General features: G+C 43.1%; 1 long non-coding RNA gene across 1 annotated transcript; it reads left to right on the top strand.

The window, feature by feature from the left end:
- The first annotated feature begins 1,366 nt into the window (after window positions 1-1,366).
- On the top strand, window positions 1,367-23,395 carry LOC144692751 (uncharacterized). Its single transcript, XR_013579380.1, has 3 exons — window positions 1,367-1,414; window positions 11,982-12,243; window positions 23,275-23,395. It is a non-coding gene; the product is annotated as an uncharacterized LOC144692751 (long non-coding RNA).
- The last annotated feature ends 873 nt before the right edge of the window (window positions 23,396-24,268 follow it).

Below are 24,268 nucleotides of genomic sequence, written 5' to 3'. Positions count from 1 at the left end.
ATGATTAATTATAGTTAATTAGCAAAATTTAAGCAAATTTGGGAAAAAAAGGAGAGTTGGTTGGACCTTTGATGTTTTTTCCACCATATAGACTAAGGGATTAAGATGCGAAACTTAAGATGCTACAGCACCACCACTGGTGGGCAGGTATAATTAGAGTGAAACACATTTGCACAAGCAAATTTCCATTATAAATGTGGATGTAAAAATTTAAAAAGGTAAAAGTTACCACGGGATGTGCATACAAGCATAACATCTTTAATATACTATAAATATTATCTTAGACACTTTCAGTGCCTGATTACCCCAGAAAAATGCACAGAAATAGCCTTCCTTAAGCAACTGTAACTCTGGCCTGAATTTTTCAGATGGCAGGAACATATCCCCGCCAACTCCAGGTGCCCTGCCGCCATTTCATGCTCGAATGAGCGATAAGTGGCTGCAGTCGGGACTTCCACCCCTCACTTGGGAGGAAGTCATGCCATGGAGAGCTGCCAGCCAATCTGCAGTGGATAGAACAGGACATTCAAGAGGAAGGCGGAGCCTAGGTCTGGGGAGCGGAGGCCCAGGTAAGTTCAAGGGATCTCAGGATGGGAAGGGTAGGGAAAGCCTTGGTGGGAGGTGGGGCGGGGAAACACGTGAAGGGGGCAATCGGGGTCTCGGGAGAGGCCAGTGGTGTGGGAGGTCAGGAGGCCACTGGACCTTAAGATGGAGGGGGGAAGGGGGGGGCCGACTTCAGAACAGGGCTTTAACCCTGCAGATTTTTGGCCTTCCCCCACACCAGTTGAATCCTAAAAATTGAGGCTGGGTGGGAAATGGCACTTAAGGGGCCAACTGGCCACTTAAGGGCTTCAAATGGGGCAAGATTAGACTTCTTGTCTGAGGCCTTCTCCACCCCAGTGTAAAATCGCTGTGTGGTCGTGGTGGGCAGAAACCCAGAGGGAATCCCATCCCTTCAACTTACGGTCTCTCCCCCCACCCCCACCTAAGAACCTGCTGGTGGGCTAGGGTAAAATTCTGGTCTCTGTAGAAGTTAAAAATCTTCATTTGTGGCAGTTTATATTCACTCTGGATTTGCATGAGGCAGAACCTTGACAAGAGGAAGAGAGAAACAAAAACAGAAGAAGAAAGCAAATCAGCTTTGTTGCCACTTGTCTTGATTTTACAGGATCCAGGACTATGCCTCCTGGCTTTTTTAACTAAAAGGAAAGGGAGGTTGGAAATCATTAATATTCTCCAAATCCATCAATGCTGCTTTAGACCAGCCAGGAGGGCAAGTTCTGATGTGCATATTTTGCTGCTTTTTTTTCTCTCTTTCAGCCTAGGGCACTGCTTCTCATCGTTTTGCCCGCTTGGCACCTCTGAAGTTGGAAAGAAGCCTGAGATGTTCTGCTAGGTTTCCAAGTTAATGGTGGTATGAGCTCTTTGATAAATTTACATTTTTCTCTTGTGGAATTACTTTTCTTGTTTGTGGAATTCGAAAATTCCTGACTGTAAATTACTTAAATTGTTTCTTAAACAGAAAGCTGAGCTTAAATGTATTTACGGGTGAACTCATATCTGATATCTGATGGTTCAAAATCTTATACATGTGCATTAGCTTTTTTGAGGAGGCTGAAACTAAACTTTTAAGTTTAAAATTAAAGTTAGTTATCCCAGTTATATTGCTCCCTTTTCCTATTTTGGGTCTATTGAGTGAAGTCATAAGTTTATGCAAAGACTCTGGGCGTGATGCTGTCAATGGAAGGAACATTGGCTCTCCTTCTGGTACCACAAGGTTCTTCCAACCTGCTGCCAGCTTGTCCTGTCTCCCTGGGCTCCAATCTTCCACCCAACAGAAGCTGGCAGTATATCCTGTGCAGTGAAGTGCCCATTTGTCATCTGCAGCTCAATGGAAAAATTAAAAAAGATCCAAGCTTGAAAACTGTTTACACCTCTTGGTTATGGTTTTAGGTGGGCACTGTGAGTACACCACCAACTTTGGGCTTGCATTGGAAATCTCACCCGTGACATTCCTTAGAATCAAGAGTTAACCAGGGTCAAAGGATTAATTGGCCAAAACAGGGCCTCAAGGGGCCTTTGGGCGAAGAAACCCAGCTCCTGATCCCTCTTGTAGCCTTCACTGTTTCTCTGCATCCTCCAGCCCTAGAAGCAGCCCTACTAGACCACCCATGACAGCAATAAAACATTTCCTGACTGCAGACAAAAGCAATTCAGCACCAGCACAAAGTCGTTTCCAGAGTCTGAATTCACTTGTGGAACGCAGAAAATAGCCAAACAAAATAAGGCCAGAAATTAACCAACAGTCTGAGTAAACCAGCAAGTAGCTTGTATGCAGTGGATGAGGTCTTTAAAAACTGCACATACAGGGTTCTTACTGGCTATTAACACCAAGGTTTCTTTTAGGTAAACTTATCATGTTGAGTCAGATGCCGGAGTAAACAAATTTCACAAAGCATCCTACAAAATAACTATAGGATCCTTAATTAAAACTGTAAGAAGTATTTTAAATGCTTCTGGCACAGAATCTGAATATACTGAGTGACCTGGTCCAATATGGTAGCGGCACACTTCCAGTGTGTGTGCGCTGCCTAATATGTTGGACCTTTAGTCCCCCATTTTACGCCTGGAAACAGATATAGCAGAATCAGATTTCTAGGTCTGTTAGTCTGACCTTTTATGAGAACATTGTCTTTATAAAAAGCTTTGGCAAATTTTTAGTTGTCTGGGGAGTCTAGTCTCATTTAGTTATAGGGACATCATGCACAAGTGATGTGATGATGCATTTTAATAGGATTTAGCTTAGTGTATCACATGTTGTGAAAACATGCTTAACAATCCTTTGTTTGGCTACAAGGTGGTGCCTCATTAATTTCCCACACTTATGGCTTCTTTGTCAAATTGGTACCAATTAGCGACAAATTTGAGAGCTGCTTAATGCTGCTGCTTTGTGTCCACTGGGATCTGGATTGATGACTACCTGAACCCATTTAATTTGTGACTTAATAGCTGTCAGAGAAGAGGCCTCCATTCCCTCTTGCTGGGTTGAATTTCAATCAAGATCCCACTGATAAAAGGACAATCCTATAGCTATTGTGCCACCCAGTGCCCTATTAGAAAATGGAGAATTTGATTCTAACTTTCTAAGTTTGATGGACAATGAAGTCCGAAAGGTGAAAAGATAATACGCTAAAACAATGATGATTTCAGATCATCTCCTCCAATCTCTGACCTGCATTCAAATTTGGAACCCAGAGGTAACAATAGTCTGTTTGAATGCACATTTGTGGTCAGTCATAAAAGGCTGCCCATATCTTGTGTTTATTTCTCCTTAATGCTCTTCATTGTCAGAAACTTAAAACAACATCAAGCTGCATTGGAACATGAACTTATGCAAGTTTCGAATTGGCCTGGCAGTGCTCTGGTCCCTGCAAAATATTTCACTATTTTCACACAGTCAAAGCTGTCAAAGCTTCTTAAAACAAACAGCTGCTGGAAGCTGGTATTAACTTAGTCTTTTTAGCAGGTTATTAGCTGATAGACACATTGTGGTCACTCTTCAGACTGACATAGCCACCCAGAAGCAAGCAGTTTGCCACATACTAGGTTCAATCAATGCAGATAGAAGGAAAAATGTGCAACAGAAAATAATTACATTTTTTAACCCCTTTTCATGTAAACAGCTATTAAGCTTAACTGTGGTTTTAGAAAGAGATCTTTATGGGGCCCACATCAGAGTTTTTTTACCTCACGGAAATATTTATGCCACCCACCCCAGATTGCTCCACACTGTATCAGTCAGTTGTACCCCAAAAGAGAACAACCTCTTGATAGACAAGCATGGAGCTTAGACAAACATGGGGCGGAATTTTATGGCACCATCAAAGGGGGAGGCGGGGGGGGGGCCTTAAAATTAAGCGAGCCGTTCAAAAGTCCGTTGACTTTGGCGGGACCGTAAAATCCCACCAGTGTAAAATTCCGCCCATGGAACCTGTAAGAAGTTCAAGACCCAAAGTGTCCCATTCGCTGGAATGAACACTGCTTATATATGTCTTCCCAAATTGAGCTTATAAAGGGAAACTTGCTCCATTAAAATATCTGGTTAACTTGAAGGCATTATTTGAGTGGCCACTGATGGTCTATACACCTGTTGGGTAGTCAGTCCTCCTGAGTGTGAGCTCTCTCACCTGTTGCTTTTTCCCTGGATGAAAAAGGAGATTGAAATTAAGATAAAGAAGAAAAAGTGCGCTTATGACAGGTGTCGGGTAGAAAATACAATTGTGAACCAAGAGGAATGCAGAAGGTTTAGAGGGGAGGTGAAAAAGCATATTAGAGACGTGAAGAGGGATTATGAGAAAGGACTGGCAGCCAACATAAAGAGGAGTCCTAAAGTCTTCTATAGACATATAAATAGTAAAAGGGTGGTAAAGGGAGTTAGGCCGATTAGGGACCTAAAAGGGAATTTACATATGGACTAAGGGGCCATGGCTGAAGTATTAAATGAATACTTTGCATCTGTCTTTACCAAGGAGGTAGATGCTACCCAGGCCATAGAGTCATACAGTCATAGAGGTCTACAGCACAGAAAAAGGCCCTTTGACCCATCAAGTCTGCGCCAGTCAAACAAGTACCTAACTATTCTGGTCCCATTTTCCAGCACTAGGCCCATAGCCTTGTATGCAATGGCATCGCAAATGCACATCCAAATATTTCTTAAATGTTATGAGGGTTTCTGCCTCTCCCACCCTTTCAGGCAGTGAATTCCAGATTCCCACCACCCTCTGGGTGAAAAAATTCTTCCTCACATCCCCTCTATACCTCCTGCCCTTTATCTTAAATCTATGCCCCCTGGTTATTGATCCCTCCACCAAGAGGAAAAGTTCCCTATCTATCCAATCTCTCTTCATAACTAAAATTCTCCAGCCCAGGCAACTTCCTGGTAAATCTCCTCTGCATTCTCTCTCTAGTGCAATCACATCCTTTCTATAATGCGGATTCCAGAACTGCATGCAATACTCTAGCTGTGGCCTAACCAGCGTTTTATACAACTCCAGCATAACCTCCCTACTCTTATATTCTATGCCTCAGCGGCCATGGTGACAAACGAGGAAACTCTGTCACTAGATGGGCTCAAAATTGAAAAGGAGGAAGTGTTGAATAGATTGCCAATACTTAAAGTTGACCAGGCACTGGGACCGGATAAAATGCATCCAAGGATATTGAAGGATGGGAGAGTAGAAATTGCAGGGGCATTGGCCATAATCCTTCAGTCTTCCCTAGACTCAGGGGTGATGCCAGAGGACTGGAGAATTGCAAACATTACGCCCTTGTTCAGAAAGGGTTGTAAGGATAAGCCCAGCAATTACAGACCAGTCAGTTTAACTTCAGTGGTGGGCAAAATTCCAGAACCAATTATTCAGCGTAGAATTAGTAGTTACATAGAAAAATATGGGTTGATAAGGAAGAGCCAGCATGGATTTCTAAAGGGGAAATCATGTTTAGCTAACTTGCTGGAGTTTTTTGAAGAGGTAACAGAAAAGGTTGATGGGGTTATGCTGTTGATGTGGTGTGCATGGACTCTCAAAAGGCATTTGACACAGTGCTACACCACAGATTTGTGAGAAAAGTTAATGCTCATGGAATAAAAGGGACAGTAGCAACGTGGATACAAAATTGACTGAAAAATAGGAAGCAGAGAGTCAATGGATATTTTTTGGGTTGGAGGAAGGTTTGTAGTGGAGTTCCCCAGGGGTCAGTATTGGGACCCTTGCTTTTCCTGATATGTATTAATGATTTAGATCTTGGTGTGCAGGGGACAATTTCAAAGTTTGAGGATGATACAAAGCTTGGGAGTGTTGTGAACTGCAAGGAGGACAGTGTGGAACTTCAAAAGGACATAGACAAGTTGGTGGAGTGAGCAGATAGGTGGCAGATGAAGTTCAATGCGGAGAAGTGTGAGGTGATGCATTTTGGTGGGAAGAACTTGGACAGACAATATAAATTGAGGGGTGACATTTTGAAGGGGGTGCAGGAGTAGAAAGATTTGGGTGTATATGTGCATAGATCATTGAAGGTAGCAGGACAGCTGGAGGGAGCAGTTACTAAAGCACATAGTATCCTGAACTTTATTAATAGGGACATAGAGTACAAGAGCAAGGAGGTTATGCTGAATTTATATATGACACTTGTTAGACCTCAGCTGGAATATTGTGTACAGTTCTGGGCACCACATTATAGGAACGATGTGAATACATTGGAGAGAGTGCAGAAGAGGTTTACAAGAATGGTTCCAGGAATGAGAAATTTCAGCTATGAGGATAGATTGGAGAGGTTGGGACTGTTCTGCTTGCAGAGAAGGAGCTAAGAGGAGATTTGATAGAGATGTTCAAATCATGAGGGGGCTGGACAGAGTAGATAGGGAGAAGCTGTTCCTGCTCGTAAAAGGATCAAGAACGAGAGGGCAGAGATTTAAAGTGATTTGCAAAAGAAGCAAATGTGACATGAGAAAAATCTTTTTCACGCAACGAGTGGTTTGGGTCTGGAAAGCACTGCCTGGAAGTATGGTGGAGGCAGGTTCATTGGAGGCATTCAAGAGGGCATTAGATTATTATTTGAATAGAAACAATGTGCAAGGGTATGGGTAAAGCACAGGGCAATGGCACTAGGTCATAATGCTCGCTTGGAGAGCCGATGCAGAAACGATGGGCCGAATGGCCCCCTTCTGTGCTGTTAAGATTCTGTGATTCTCTAGACGCCCACCTGCAGCTCCTCCTGTACATTGAGGGATCTCCTGCTGCTTCTCCTGCTCTTCCCAGTACAATGCAGCAAAAAGGCCATTCACCAGAGGTTTTCACTACTTACTACTGAGAGTGAGTAAGCACAAACAGTATAATCTGTACGAAAAGTGGCAACTCACATCCAACAAGCTCAATAGCATGCAGGTACCCCTGATCTGAATGCTTCTAGATCCTAACCTCCTAGTCTACTGCTCCTAGAACAAATCCGCACAAGTCACAATGGTCAGAATTAATATCTTTGGAACTTATATTGCATTGGGGTCCCATGTGCCTCATTGGAACCAGATTTGGATGACATTCACGAGACTTCCGCCTGCCTGTAGTAGGCTGCCTAGGCTGTACCAGCAGTTAAAATAGCCATGGGTAGGTAAGTACTTCCCTCAATTTTAAGCCATTGCTCATTCTGTTCCCACCTGGCAGGGGTAAAAATTCCCCCCCAAACATTTGGCTCCTAGCCAAATGATAATACATAATTGAGCAGATCATTTTAGTGCATGATCGAGAGTAAAAGGGTGGTCTTGTGGCGCAGTGGATAGCATCCCTGCTTCTGAGTCAGAAGCTCCGTGTTCAAGTCCCACTCCAGGACTTACTGGCCAAGGGAGGCGCATTCATAATGTGACCAAACAGTTTGAGTATCAACTTGTAAATCCTTCAAACAAACGCTAATGGCAGGCGGTAAAAGCAGAAGAGAGATTCATGGTCAGCTGTGTAATGGAAAGAAATGGGAGCCTCCATCACTATCCATAGCCCCAGGCTACAGCATACATGTAAAAGCAACTTGGGCTCATTGGGGTGCCAGTTGGCTGGGTGGCTGATGTGAACCAGATTGGTGCCAACAGAATGGGATTTAATCCCAGTTCTGGCTGGGGTGGATTAGGGACTTGCTTCCTCTCCTACCCATGTTGAAGATTGTGGTGCTGTGGGTTGAACCTGCCTTTGGGCAGAGAACAGAAGAAGAGAGTAAAAGTCAAAAGGAGAGTTTTGTGAAGTCTTCTAGAGTGTAATGGGGAGCATAATCAGAGGCTGAGATCTTACTCATACTCATATTATTGGTCACCAAAGACAAGTGTGAACAATTTGTGGAACAGAGAAAATATGGTGCATTTATTTATTTGCACAATTTCATTCACCAATCACATCAGTGAGAATGTGGAAAACCTTGTTCCTCAGAGGTAAAAATATTTATATCCAGAAGTGTCTTTATACGTGCTCCAAGAGATATTAAAAAAGGTACACAAAATTCTTTTAAAATATGTTGCATATATTATATTTGGTAAAATTTTGTTACCCCAATTGTTATATTTTGTGGTACTTCAGCTGTTTTATCAATTAGTTGGGTGGGAAGAATGATTGAAAGAAAGAGTTATATTTATATAGCATCTTTCACGATCTCAGATCATCCCAATGTGCTCTACAGACACGGAAGTACTTTTGAAGTGTAGTCCACTATTGTAATGTAGGAAACCGGGCAGCTAAATTGGACATTGCAAACTCCCACAAACTGCAGTGTCATAATGACTGGATAACCTGTTTTTGAGATGTTCATTGAAGGATATTGGCCAGGATACCAGGAATAAGTTCCCTGCTCTTCTTCAAAATAGTGCCATGGGATCTTTTACACCCAATCTACAAAGCAAACATGGCCTCAGTTTAGCATCTCATCCAAAAGATAGCACCACTGACAGTGCAGCACCCCCTCAGTACTGCACCTAGATCTTTGTGCTCAAGTCTCTGGAGTGGGACTTGAACCCATAATCTTGTGGTGAGAGTGCTAACAACAGTGGTGAATAGGTTCTTGAATTAGTGCATATGGCAGAAAGGGTTGCCGTGAAAATAAAATTCTGATATATTTCTTTATTAAACTAGTCTTTCCTTTATTTCCATCAGGAGTAAAATCTTGGACCATCTAAATTAAAAGTCTGCCGAATAGATTGTACATTTTTCTTAGCACAAAAAAGCCTTGAAATTACTGTTAGCAATACTAGAGGTGATATAACTCAAATAAACAAGTTAACACCTGGACTGTAATAAATTTCTTAAGTGTTCATCACAATCACCACCATTATTTCTGGGCTATCGTGTGATTTCACAGGTTTTTTTTGGTGTCATGGGCAGGAGGGGGAGTTACTTTAAACAGCATTAATTTCTCCTCTCGCTACCTGTCCATAAACAGAAAGGTGTTTTGATTTGTTTCCCTCTTTATAAGCGGTGGCATATATCCCAACCCCTTGGTTTTTGTGTGATCTAGTTTTCTAGTAATAACCCCACAGCAAACTCAAGATAGGATGAGCTCAAAGGGTTAGTTATTTGCACACACTCAAAATGCAGGAGGAGGGCTGCAACATCACCTCCACACTCAGACAGTAAAGAGAGGGATGGTGAAAAGAAGGATTTACAGTACAGAGACAAAAGAGAAAATAAATATTGGTTCACATGGGTTCCAGAATCAAAGTCCAATAAGGTATTCCTTCACAGAGGTCGGTGGGCTGAAAACCGATGTTATAGAATTCACTTTTCCAGTAGTGTTTACTTCACATGATGAGATAGGCATGCAGAGATGAATCAGTCTTATAGGTGATGGTACAGAAGTTCCAGCAGAAACAGTGTAGATGGGGCCAGGTGTTCAACCTGGGTAGAGCTCCTTTTCGGTGAGGCTGCCAGCCAGGTGATTAAAAGCAGATGAGCTAAGCTTTTCAGTTCAGCAAGGCAATATTACTTGTTCCACAAGCCAAAGGCCCAGGTCACATGACTTTACCTCTCCACAATCTCTTCAGCAAAGGATATTTATCCAATGTCAGAAAATTGGTTTTATGTTCCAAGCTGATAACATCTCAGCCAATATGGGTTAAAAAGAAGGTTTGAGAGGCCATCGTCTTAGTTGACTTTCCATCTCTGCTGGCCAGCCTGGGTTAACAACTACAAATGGCCTTCATGTAGCTCCCTTTGAAGTTGAGGCTGTGCCATCCCATGTGATCATTAATAGCTCCTCAGATAACGAGGTAAGAGGTTTCCGAAACTGCAAACTGGCTTCTTGTGTTCTAGGGTCATAGACAGACACAGTTTCAGCCATTTTAATGATCTTTATTCAGTTTTTTAAAATTTTACAAATTGCCATGAGGATATCTATATATATTTTATAAAAATATACAGTGTGAGGTCTTAGTCCCTTACATTTGTTTTACTTAAAAGCATTTGACTGAAAAATAACACACTGTCATATATGGCAACTATCTTCTCCACGTAGCATTCTTGAATATTTGAGGGTCGCCAAGCCACTGTTTATGCTGTGATTTTGCTACAGGGGGAGGAGGCAAGCCCCTGTTCTATCTCAGCCAGAAGTGGGATCAAATCCTGGGTCATTGGCATCATTCTGCTAGCCGTCTAGCCAACTGGTGCCCCCTGACTACTGTCATCCATGGTTAAAAGGATGGAGGGCTGGTGACCAGTTCCTAGACCAATATGAAAAACACAGATATTGAAAAAGTGTTTGTCCTCCACTTATCTCTTGTCCACAGTAAGGTGGCTGAGATTGGGAACTCACTGATGTGGGGGAATCATAGACACAAAGACCTATGTTATGGCACTTTGAGGCGGTTAACAATGCTTCTTTTAATACTGCTAATAGTTATGTGAAACTTAGAACACTAAATCTGGAAGTAAACCTTGAATTGTTTGTTTCTAAAGTTTTTTGTAAACTTAATTTTGTTTGTAGTGAGAATTCACTTCAGACTTCGTTAAGCCTGATTTTAGCAGAATATTTATGGCTTTCTCAGATGTACAGTTTAGTCTAGAAAATGGAGAAGTGCATACAGTTAAAATAAACAGGAAAGGCACTAAACGCATAGTGCATTAAAGCAGTCTGTCTGTAAAACAACTGGAGAGTTTAGCTCTTGTGCCCACACTCTAGCAAGATTAAGGAATTGAGCAAAGCCTAGTGTATTGATATTCACCAGTCTACACTTGTAATTATGGGTAAAATTGAGGATTTGTTCTCACCTGCAGTGGGCAAGCAGGGTTGGCAGGAAAATTGTTGTAGTAATTTTTGTTTTGCACATTTGACGGTCCTGTTGGTGATATTTCAAATGCTCCATTGTGGTGCCCAAGGAACCTTGCATTCCATGTTTTCAATAAATGGTTTCTTGTTTGCAAAATGCCACATTAGCCCAATCCATTTCTCTAAAGAGTTATGGTACATATTGAATAAAAGGGGAATCATTCAGTCATGTCTGGCTCTGTACAGTTTGTGTATGTCTCAGTGTCAGCTGTTGTACACGTGTGCTGTAAATTGAGTATGTTTTATGCCTGATGCAGCAGAAAGGTCAAAGTCTGAGAGCAAGACATGCTTTTATGGTGATGGAGGCGCTGATGTTCTTTTGCCTGGAATTTCAGATGCTTATCGATAGTATACATCCCTCTTAAATTTTACTTTTGCTCTGTCAATGACATCCAGCTCCTGTGTGATCTGTGAACAATAGATCTTCCAGCTTCTCTGTAGTGAATGCTGCACGTAAACTGAGTGGGAGAAAGTATCTCTTTGCAATGCCTTTGTTATGTTTATCTAGATAGACATTTTTCAGCAGTCTGCAGATCCACACTGATTGCACAAGTCTTATATGAAACTTAATATAACTTCTTGTAATTGAAATACACACACCTTCAATGAAGTCATGCTCTTAAGACCTTGTCTTACACGCTTTAAACAAACAGCAAGACCCAGATAAATGTCAAAGGAGGAAATTGAGATAACATGACTCCTCCTCCTCCAGGTACCATGCCCCAAGAGGACATTGGCAACTATGGACTTTAATTGTATTGGTCCATGATTATGCTTGGCAAAGTACTGTAGTGGTTTGACATTGCCTTCTGCAGCATGGCTGACCAGGAAGCTCTCCTGCTCTTACTGTCTGCCATCAGGCATCTTGGAAGGATTTATGGACCAATAACCAACCTGTTTGGAACACATTTTCTATGGCTATCAAGTCCTGAAGTGGGACTTGAACCCAGAGTTTCTGGCCCAGAGGTAGGGACACTATGCTGCACCACAAAACCTCCCTTCATAACATGACAACAATAATTCTCCCAACTTTGTCTTCCTATGCTCTCGAGTCTCTCTGAATGAAACATGTTTTCCTTTCTCCACATATAATGCCTGACCAGCACTTTCTGATTTTTGTCTTTTAATAGGCCAAAGCTATCTCAAATCAATTGATTAGAAAACTTTGAAGGCACCAGCTCTGGATAATTTTGGATTTGGAAAATTTGCTTGAGCACGTTCCCAACCCTGTGCAACATCATCAGCTTCAGCTGGACACATCAAAACAACTGTATCCTGTCAGCAATTTACAAAAGAAAAATGAAACAGAAAACTACTTTGTCAATAATTAATTTAGATTAAAATCACTGGAACAATAATCAGCAATAATTTGTCATGGAAGGATCAACAGAAGTAAGCAAATGCCAATACCATGTAAGGGTTTTCCTCCAGTGTCAAAAATGACACGTTCCTGTGCTGGTCTCCCTTCCTTTCTCTTATTGGCTCACTGATTCTGTGACTGCCCAAAACTTATGTATAACTTGCAGTTACAGTATGTATGGATAGGACATATAGTGGACTAGGTACTTATTAATATTCTGCTCTGTAGGGTGGCAGGACATAAATGTCCACAATTGCCCACCCAGAGAGATTCCAATCTTAAGTTAATATGTTGGAACTCGTGTGGGCATCCGTGCAGGGTTGAAAGTGCTGAACAAAAAGATGAAGTTTGATAACAGCTTTAAGAAATGAATCACTACACTCGTGAGCACTGTGTTCTATGCAAGTACATACAGTCCTCATGCGGACCTAACAACCGTTTTTAGACTTGTGATTTGTTTTACTGCTCGCTGAAGAATAGCCAAAGTAAATTGGGTTAAAATAATCCTGTACCTGCATGAAAGCTGCTACAGAGATAGGGGGTGGGCTGGGGAGGGCTCACCTTTCTATGTTTTTAGAAACCAATAGGTTTTAAAGATGTTGCGTTCAAGAGCAAATCAGGCAGTTCAGGAATCCTCAAGCAGAGAACTAATGGGTGTAAGAAGAAAAGTTGAATGAAAGCATTTTTAAAGATCTAGAATAGCAACTTGCTAAAATATACATAGGTTGTTGGAATGTAAAATACTCGCAGCTGTAGTCAGGCATGTTTGGTCTGAGCTGGGTATATGCTTTTCCGATCAAACCTTTGAATAATTGTGGCCATGACTGCAAAAGAGAATATTACGCTATGAGGTACTTAAACCTACTACGGTTAGAATATATGTATTATGCTAGGATTTGAAGCTTGAAATGTCAGGTTGCCTTATTTTTGTAAATTCTCTCCTTTAATAACTGATTCAGTTGTTGCCTTAATCATTGTGCTTAACTGAAGGAAATGTGGCTTTAAGGTAGTAATGTAAAATGCAGGAATTAATCTTTAGACAGTCTGTGGGCCCAGGGATGTCCTCAGCCATACTATCCAAAATCAGGTTCTATCATGGTGGAAATTGGACAAGGAGACTTATTGCTTTATCCTTTTTATCCTTGCTGTTGGCAGCACCTGCTTTGATTTTTATGCCTCACGGAGGGCCGTGAGTTCCCCACTACATGTAACAACCAGTGAGGAGGAAGGGTCTGGAGCCTATCCAATTTGGTTGGTCTTTCGCTACTGCTATTGCAGAGGTTTAGGAAGAAGGGTAGTGATGGCTCCAGGAGTAGTGTTGGAAGGTTGACTGAAGCACTTTTGCAAGGAGGACAACTTTCCTTCTCTCAGGTCCCAATCACCAACTTCTATTAGGCGTCTGAGGCCTATCATTACAGTTTCCTGAAGAACTTAAGGTGCATCTTCCCCTTTATATTTCAACCACCACTGTTTATGGTGCTGCAGCTGTGATGGAAAGAGAATGAAAGACTTGCAGTTATATAGTGCCTTTCATGCACTCACAGCGCTGTACTGCCAATTAACTACTTTTTCAAGTGTGGTACCTGGTGTAATGTAAGAAACAAAGAACAAACAAAGAACAAAGAAAAGTACAGCACAGGAACAGGTCCTTTGGCCCTCCAAGCCTGCGCCGATCATATTGCCTGTCAAACTAAAACATTTTGCACTTCTGGGGTCTGTATCCCTCTATTCCCATCCTATTCATATATTTGTCAAGCTGCCTCTTAAACACCACTATCGTACCTGATTCCACCACCTCCTCTGGCAGCGAATTCCAGACACTCACTACCCTCTGCGTAAAAAACTTGCCCTGCACATCTCCTCTAAAGTTTTCTCCTCTCACCTTAAATCTATGTCCCATAGTAATTGACCCTGGGAAAAAGCTCCTGACTATCTACTCTGTCCATGTCATAATTTTGTAAACTTCTATCAAGTTGCCCCTCAATCTCTATCGCTCTAGTGAGAACAATCCAAGTTTCTCCAACCTCTCCTCTTGGCCAATAACCTCCAGACCAGGCAGCATCCTGGTAAACCTCCTCTGCACCCTCTCCAACGCCTCCATATCTTTCTGGTAATGTGGCGACCAGAATTGCACGTAATATTCCAAGTGTGGCCTAACCAAGGTTCTATACAGACGCAGCATGACTTCCCAGCTTTTATACTCAATACCCCTGCCGATGAAGGTAAGCATGCCATATGCCTTCCTGACTACCTTATCCACCTGCATTGCCACTTTCAGTGACCTGTGGATCTGTGGATCGACACCCAGATCCCTCTGCCCGTTGATGCACTTAAGGGTTCTGCCATTTACTGTATAATTCCTACCTTCCACTATTAGACCTTCCAAAATGGATTACCTCGCATTTGTCCGGATTAAACTCCATCTGCCATTTCTCCGCCCAAGTCTCCAACTGATCTATATCCCGTTGTATCCTTTGACAATCCTCTTCACTATCTGCAACTCCTCCAACCTTAGTGTCGTCTGCAAATTTACTAATTAGCCCAGTTACATTTTCCTCCAAATCATTTATGTATGCTACAAACAGCAAAAGTCCCAGCACTGATCCCTGCAGAACACCACTAGTCACAGCTCTCCATTCAGAAAAGCACCCTTCCACTGCTACCCTCTGTCTTCTATGACCAAGCCAATTCTGTATCCATCTTGCCAGCTCATCTCTGATCTTGTGCGACTTTACCTTCTGTACCAGTCTGCCATGAGGGACCTTGTCAAAGGCCTTACTGAAATCCATGTAGATAACATCCACTGCCCTTCCATCGTCGATCATTTCTGTCACTTCCTCGAAAAACTCGATCAAGTTAGTGAGACACAACCTCCCCTTCACAAAACCATGCTGCCTCTCCCTAATACACCCATTTGCTTCCAAATGGTAGTAAACCCTGTTACGAAGAATCTTCTCCAATAATTTCCCTACCACTGACGTAAGGCTCACCGGCCTGTAATTTCCTGGATTATCCCTGCTACCCTTCTTAAACAATGGAACAACATTGGCCATTCTCCAGTCCTCTGGGACCTCACCCGTAGCCAGTGAGGATACAAAGATTTCTGTCAAGGCCCCAGCAATCTCCTCCCTTGCCTCCCTCAGTACTCTGGGGTAGATCCCATCTGGCCCAGGGGACTTATCCACCTTAATATTCTTCAAAACACCTAACACCTCCTCTTTTTTGATCTCAACATGATCCAGGCTATCTACACACTCTTCCCTAGACAAATCGACCACTAAGTCCTTCTCTTTGGTGAATACTGATGAGAAGTACTCATTTAGTATCTCTCCCATTTCTTCTGGCTCCACACACAGATTCCCACCTCTGTCCCTGAGTGGGCCTACCCTTTCCCTGGCTACCCTCTTGCTTTTTACATATGTATAAAAGACCTTGGGATTTTCCTTAATCCTGGTTGCCAATGACTTTTCATGACCACTTTTAGCCCTCCTGACTCCTTGCTTAAGTTTCTTCCTACTTTCTTTATATTCTCCACGGGCTTCATCTGTTCCCAGCCTTCTAGCCCTTATGAATGCTTCCCTTTTCTTTTTGACTAATCTCACAATATCCTTCGTTATCCAAGGTTCCTGAAACTTGCCATACTTATCCTTCATCCTAGCAGGAACATGCCGGTCCTGAATTCTTATCAACTGACGTTTGAAAGCCCCTCACATGTCAGTTGTTGATTTGCCCTCAAACATGGCAGTCTTGGTACCACAAACAGCACTTAATGTCTCATCTGAAAGTCGATACCTCAGACACTCAGCACTCCCTCAGTACTGCAGTGATATGTCAGCCTGGATTACATGCTCAAATCACTGGAATGAGACAAGAATCCACAACCTTCTAACTCAAGTGAAAAAACTACCACTGAACCATAATTGACATTAATGAGGAGATGTATTGTTATAGCAACATCATTCAAATGTCAGGAGCTGATTTGTTACTATGATAATAGTCTCACATTACTAACATGAACATTTAAGACACAATCATAATTAATAAAACATCTCAAAACTAGGGTATGGTTTATTTTGATGAAAGGTCATCAACCTAAAACATTGTTTCTCTCGCCACAGATGTTGCCTGATTTTCTGAGTATTTCCAACATATTCTGTTTTTAATTTTAATTGCTAAATTCTGCTCGCCCTCTTTTCCGTTCCTTCCCACTATTTTGCTTAACTTCAAAACGTAATGGCCAGAATTTTTCCCGATTGCTGCCTGCGATCGGCTCCGCTCCGCGATTTCACGCGGGCGAACCAATTAAGGCCCGCCCTGCATGGATCACGAGCAGCAGCACTCAGCGCTGCCTGTGCGGGTGGGGTGGGGGAGGGAGAGCGGGCCTGGCGCGCAGTTCATGCATGCGCGCAAAAGATCACTTCAATCTCCGTGAGGCACAGGGCTGCCTCAGAGAAATTGAAGTGCTTCTAAAAAAATTAATAAAGATAGTAAAAATTTTAAAAAAAAGACATGTTCCTTCACGTGACTGTCACAGGAGCTGGGACATGTTTTTAATTCAAAAATAAAGTTTTTAGTTAATGCTTATTTGCTTTAGGAAACCTCATCCCGTTCGTGGATGAGGCTTCCTAAAAAATGTAAAGGCCGCTTGGCCTTTTCGTCTGCCCGCCAACGGTGAAGTTGGATGGGCAGCGTTAATTTGATTTTAATTATCTTGTTAATGACCTGAATAGGCCTTTCAATTATTGGCAGGCACGCAGCCGACTCTGGCGTGTGCCCGCCAAATGAAATATCGCGCAAGTGCGCGATGACACCGGGGTGCATGCCTGAGCGTCATATTACACTCGGGGGTGTCAGGTGCGTGCCCACACGCCGAACGTAAAATTCTGCCCAATATGTTTTAGCCCTATATATTCTATCCATTCTACCTCTTTCCTGATGTCAAGAACATAGAAATAGGAGTCAGAGTTGGTGGCCCCTTGCCTGCTCTGCCATTAAGTACCATGACTGAACTTCTATCTCAGCTCCACTTTTTAGCCTTATTTCCATACCCCTTGATTTCCTTAGATGATGCAGACTGTCTATTCACATTAACCCTTTACACCGGTGACCAACCTGCTCAGATGGCAAAGATTTCAGCTGGGCTGTGCAAGGCCCGTGCTTCAGAATGCCTCTTCGGTGAATGAGATGCTGTAAAGCCCTAGTATGTATCGGATTAAAAGTACTCATTTGGTTAAGAGAGTATTTTCAACCGCTTACTGGACCGGTTTTAGGTATCACTACTACAAGCAGCCACATTAAAGTCTTTACTGGGTCTCTGTGAATTTGGAATGGGGCAATTTGGCTGTTCCCATAGGATACATCAGAAGGCTAGGAATATATGAGCAAGCTCAAGAACCATTCAGTCTCTATATTGAAAGAAAGGACATGTTTTTCAGAGCTAATATCATTTTGGAACTTGAAGGTGAAAGTGAAGAGCTCAATACTCAGAATAAGGCAAGTCTTGAGAGCAAGGAAGCAATTTTGCTAATGTATATTGGCCCAGAAGTATATGATATGCTAGCAAACCTTCCATCACCAACCAAGGCAAATGATGTGCCATTCACAACATTGTCACCAAATTGGAGAAACTTTTCAATTTTGCATCTTGCTTCAAGGTTTTATTTTTTTAAAAATAAATTGGTTAATTCTGTTGATGCCTATGGTGTAAAAGTAAATATCCCATGGATCCCAATTTGTCTGTTACGGGCAGCTATTTATAATTAAATTAAATGCACACAAAAAAGCTGTCAGCTGCTGGCAAGCCAGGTGATCTTTTATGTTCTATGCAAAACCACGTAGACCTCTCACTGTTCTACTGCAGTTCCCTAATGCTAATCACTATTTACTGAAATCCACTGTGGATGGTAAGGCAAGTGAGTGTTTCAAACCCGGCCTTTGTCACACATCACAATAAGCGTAGAAACAAAGCAGGAAGGAAATGAGGAGCAAAATGAGGGAGAGAAAATAAATAATTACCCAGAGGCAAAATCAACTCATTGTCTGTAATCAGGCTCCATTCTTCCAAGCATAATAATAGTCCTTCAACCCGACCACCCAAGTAGTAATGATTGGAGATCAAGTGTCTGTCCTTTTGTTGTCTCTCCCTCATTTTTGTTAAGAAGCAAATGTTTGAGGCTGCAAGCTGGCTCCTTAAAAAAAGATTGTACCACCTAGATTAAACCATCTGCTTTTAAAGAATGTCAAAGCATGTCACTCAAAGATCTGTTTGTTGGGTCAAATTATGTGACAAACTGCAATCACTTGTCTTGGAAGCTGGAGAGTCACTTCTCTGTGTGTGGGAAGAGGGTAACCTATCCACTTAAAAGAAACTGCATGTCATACTCTGAAAATAAATGGCTGCCATGTATTTCTCAACACAGTCACAGGCGCCAGGAAACTTGTCACGCAGCACTGCATCCCAGTGTTTAAAATGATGTTTTCACTGTAATCAGTGAGGCTTAGTTCCTGAAACAGCCCATTTCAAACACTTCACTGAACTCTGCCACATCGGTTGGCAGGGAAAACTAGTGCAGCAGCAAATGTCAGACTGCCATTTTCTCATTCTATGCCATTTGTTATTCTCAAACTCTTTGCTCCGTACAGTTGTTGTATTGTACAATCTGCACACCCAACCCACCCGTCTTTTTCTCTGTCTCTCTCTCTCCAAAAAAGTGCAGCACAGAGGGATCTGGGTGTTCTTGTGCATGAAACACAAAAAGTCAGCATGCAGGTGCAGCAAATAATTAAGAAGGCAAATGGAATTTTGGCCTGTATTGCTAGGGGGTTGGAGTTTAAAAATAGGGAAGTCTTGTTATAACTGTACAGAGTGTTGGTGAGGCCACACCGGGAGGACTGTGTACAGCCTTGGTCCCCATATTTAAGAAAGGACCTACTGGCATTGGAGGCAGTTCAAAAGAGATTCATTAGGCTGATTCCTGGGATGAAGGGGTTGACTTATCAAGAATGGCTAAACAGGTTAGGCCTTTATTCATTAGAGTTTAGAAGAATGAGGAGTGATCTTATTGAAACGTACAAGACACTGAGGGGGCTTGACAGGGTAGATGTTGAGAAGATGTTTCCACTAGTGGAGGAATCTCAAACTAGGGGACGTAGTTACAGAATAAGGGGATACTCATTTAAAACAGGTGTGAAGGAATTTCTTCTCTCAGAGGGTAGTAAATGTCTGGAATTCTCTACCCCAGAAAGTTGTGGAGCCAGATCACTGAAAGTATTTTGAAGAGGAGGTAGATAGATTTTTGAAATATTGGGGAGTTGAGGGCGATGAGGAGCTGGCATGAAAGAGGAGTTGAGGCCTGGACAGATTAGCCATGATCTTATTGAATGGTGGGGCAGGCTTGAGGGGCCAAACGGCCTACTCCTGCTCCTATTTTTTATGTTCTTATGTTATGTTCGTTACAACCCCACACATGTTCTTAATGTATAAGCTGGTGAGGTAGGGAATAATTTTTTAAGGTTTGGAGAAGAGTCACACTGGGCCTAGCTTACACCTACAGTGGAAATCAGTTTGAAATGCTTGAGAACTGCTGTTAACCCTGCCAGAGTGTCCAAGTGCTAACGGCACTCAAGTTTCCTGAGTCAGTCTTTTTGTATAATTATTTATAGCGCAGATTTAGACAGGTATAGGGAATACTTGTATATGGACAGGAAAATTGTATGCAGATGAAATTTAAAGGGAAGGAAATAATTAAGTATGATATTTTATAATAGGGTGGCAGAAATCCCTGAAGCTTTTGTAAAGATTCAAAAGGCATCTTAACCCATTAGGAGTATTTGCCAAGGCTAAAAGGGTGGGTTATTTAAAAAAAATGAGAGACAAACTTGAAGAGCAGGGTAACCTAATATACCAATACAAGTCTGCAGGCAACTGATGGGCCTATCCAGCACCTGACCCCTTTTTGAAGGCCACTTGTGAAGGTGGTGTTCCACACAATGGAAGCTGCTCTTTCTGCCACTCCACATCATTATCCCTATAAATGCTCAATGCAGCATGCCCAGAGGCAGGCAGAAGGCTGCAAATAATGAGTATTGTCACGGTGATGGACATTAGCAGGAGGTGTTCTTACAGAAAATGATACAGCTGTGCATCTGGTTTTCTGCTGACCGGGACCCAGCACGGCCATAGCCAGGACAGCTGTGGCAATGCCCACAAATGTGGCAATGTGGCCAATTAGGCTGAGTTGGCTGCTGATCACTGAAGAATGCCATCATTTATGCCATGAGTGGAATGCTTTTGAATATCATCATGTGTCTCCTGGAACCATACTTGTGAATCTTTCCTGCACTCTCTCTAATGCCTTCACATCCTTCCTAAAGGGTGATGCCCAGAACTGGATGCAATACTTCAATTGAGTTCAGATCAGTGTTTTTATGGTTTAAAGTAACTTCCTTGCTTTTGTAGTCTATGCCCCTGTTGATAAAGCCCAGAATGCCATATGATTTATTAACCACCCCCTCAACCTGTTCTGGGACCTTCAATGATTTATGGACATATACACCCACGTTCCTCTGGTTATGCATCCCCTGTAGAATTGTACCCTTTGTTTTATATTGTCTTTTTGCATTCTTCCTACCAAAATTAATCACTTCACACTTCTCTGCATTAAATTTTATCTGCTATTTGTCCGCCCATTCCGCCAATCTGTCAATGTCATTTTGAAGTTTTAAACTTTCATCCTTGTGGTTCACAAATACTTTCAAGTTTCACGTCTTCTGCAAATTTTGAAATTGTGCCCTGTATGCCAAGGTCTAGGTCATTAATATATATCAGCAAGAGCAGGGGTCCTAACATCAATCCCTGGGAATTAGTCCACTGTAAACCCTCCTCCTCTGAAAAAATCAATAGTTCACCACTACTCTTTGTTTCCTGTCACTCAGCCAATTTCATATCCATGGGTGGAACCTTCCGGCCTCGCCAGCAGCGAGAAGCTTGGCGGGTGGGGGAACGTAATTTGGCAGGAGGCCAAAAATCATTTTTCCGAAGGATGGATGGACTTTAGCAATTAAATTCTCGGGATTTTAAAGGTGGTTTAAAGGTTTAAACGAACAATGTCAGGAAGCCATTTTGCATGCATTGGCAGGTTATGTATGCTCATTAAAAGGCCGCCTTGCTGGAATTAAGTTCCCCTCCAAGTTCCCTGCAAACAAGAAATTAGAAATGTATATAAGTGGCATGCACCCAACAAGTTTCACATCTTCCACGACTTTGAGGCGAGAAGACATTGGGGCTTTGGCCTTCTCATGGACTGCTCACAAATCTTGACTCATATCGGGTGCTGGTAGGACAAGCTGCGTGAAGACTGGACAGGGAGGCAGGCAAAAGGAGGGGTAGGGTGGGAAGCAGACTGGACACAGGAGGCAGGTAAAGGTTGGAAGGGGGGCTAGGGTATAAGAAGACTGGATGCAAGAGGAAGGCAAAGGGTTTAGACCATAAGATGTAGGAACAGAAGTAGGCCATTCAGCCCATCGAGCCTGCTCCGCCATTCAATGAGATCATGGCTGATCTGATAATCTTCAACTCCACTTTCCTGTCTTTTCCCCATAACCCTTGATTCCCTTACTGATTCAAAATCTGTCTATCTCAGCTGTAAATATACTTAATGACCCAGTTTCTACAGCTCTCTGCGGTAAAGAATTCCACAGATTAACTACCTTCTGAGAGAAGAAATTCCTCCTTATCTCTATCATAAATGGGCGACCTTTTACTCTGAGATTATGCCCTCTGGTCCTAGACTCTCCCACAAGGGGAAACAACCTCTCAGCATCTAGCCTGTCAAGCCCCTAAGAATCTTATGGCCAGAATTTTCGGCTTGGCAAGCGAGGGCGGGGCCCGCTCGCCGAGGCGTAAAATGATGTGGGGTGACGTCGGGCATGTGTCCGAAACATATATGTTTCAATAAGTTTGCCTCTCATTCTTCTAAACTCCAATGAGTACAGGCCCAACCTACTCAACCTCTCCTCATAAGAAAATCCCTCCATACCAGGGATCAACCTAGTGAACCTTCTCTGGACTGCCTCCAATGATGCCAGTCTTGGGCATTGAACTGAGGGTACTGGGCAGCAGAGGGAACATTCACAGTGAGATGGAGGAGTGGGATGCAGCAGGGTGGCAGATCCAGGATGATAGTAGGGTAGCTGAAGGTTTAATGGAAGAGTCATAGAAATGGATAAAACAAGTGGCTCGGATAATGGGAGGGGTCTGGGTCAGGGTGTTCATAAGGAGAGTAATGAGCATAGTCTCAGAGGGAGGGAAAGAAAATGGAAGTGGATGGTAATACATGCAAGGGTAACTGGGGGGAGGTTCAAGGGGGACAGAGAGGAGAAGAATGGTCATGTTGGGTCGGTAAAGGGTGATGAAGGAAATTGGTCGGTGATGGGGCTGGGTAGAAGATAGTGGAGTGAGTCTCAAAAGTAACACATGCTATTTTTCGATTCTCATCAATGCAATGCAGTCAATGTAAAACTGCAAGACCTCGAAGTGGGAAGAGGGTCTTTTTGGGTGGGTGGAGTTCAAGGTCAGCACAACTGGCTGACTAAAGGGGCACCCTAATAATCATGAGGCAACTGGATGTCAACCACGTTTTGTTCTCCTTTCTATGGTGAAGCCCAGGCAGCAACAAGTTTGTTCCTGACTCATAGGTCTCATAACATTGAGATCCCAGCAAGGTCTACAGCTGCCATTCATTTTCTGCCATTTGCCATCTTCTGCTGTCAGAGACAGGGATGAAGGGAGCTCGGGGGGGGGGTGAATGGCTCCAAGGGGCACAACTGGTGGAGGGCAGAAAACTCCCGACTCCAAACCTCCAACCTCCCGGGTGAATGGTCATGGCTGAAAAGGGCTTATTTGTTTAGTCTTTCCATGCTGCCAAAGTCTCTATAGAGTCCCGAGGATTGCAGAGGCATGGGGAATAGAGTCAGAGGGAGGGTTGTTGCACAAAGCTCTCAGTAAAAAACCCTCACCAGTAAAGAATATGCTTACTAAATTTATTACCTCAATTGGTTTACAGATCGACTGAGGCCTGGATGATGCCAACTCCAGGCAACCCTGGCTCTCGACTGGCTCTCATCCAGATGAGGAAGAGGAGGGCCTGTCGCAGGTTGGCCCAGGGCCAGGAGGAGCAACGGTCTGAGCAGCAAGAGGTAGCAAGGCCTCAAGCAGGTCAGGATGTTGTTGATAAGGTCCACTGCAACAGCGAGCACTGGCCTGATCATGGGTATATCTTAGGCTCTGCACCTATCTACAGAGGAGAGAAAGACAATGCCAAGGCACCTTTGAATGTCCTGAATGTGGTTGCATCTGCCAGCTTCTCCATGACGACCTGTTATGCAAAGTCTTGGAGGCAATCCCACGCCAGTGGCATTAAAGGTCATCGCTCCCTTAAACTACTTTGCCAATGGCTCCTCCCAGGCTCCACTGGAGACCTGTGTGGCATCTCCCAGTCAGCGGCACACAAGCGCACCCTGGAGGTGACAGGTGTTCTGTTCAGGAGAGCACACCAATTTGTCCAATTCCAACTGGATCCCTAAAGCCAGGCTGCAAAAGCATTTGGTTTTGCAGCAATCTCAGGTTTCTCACAAATGTGAGGGGCTATTGACTGAGCACATGTAGCTTTGAGAGCTCCCTGGCAACAGCCAGTCACATTAATCAATAGTAAAGGTTTGCACTCTTTGAACATGCAGCTGATATGTGTTCACAGAAGGCAAATCTTGCACGTTTGTGCTCAGTTCCCAGGGAGTTCTCATGACACCTAAATTCTGAACCACTCCCAGGTTCCTCAGACTTTTGAAGGACCTCAGCAATTGCAGGGCTGGCTCCTTGGGAACAAGGGATGCCTCCAGAAGACCTGACTGATGTGCCAGTTTGCCATCTGCAGAGTGAGCTGAGGCGAGGTACAAGAGGCAGACCATAGGCCTCCTAAAAATGAGGTTTAGATGTTTGGACCACTCAGGCAGGGCTCCCCAGAGAGTAGACCTCACATAAAGGGTTTGCAACCAAAGTGC

Source organism: Cetorhinus maximus, chromosome 17 (genome assembly GCF_964194155.1).
Source record: "Cetorhinus maximus chromosome 17, sCetMax3.hap1.1, whole genome shotgun sequence".
Lineage (NCBI taxonomy): Eukaryota > Metazoa > Chordata > Chondrichthyes > Lamniformes > Cetorhinidae > Cetorhinus > Cetorhinus maximus.
The sequence above is the reverse complement of the archived record's forward strand: the minus strand, read 5'-3'. Positions and strand labels throughout refer to the sequence as shown.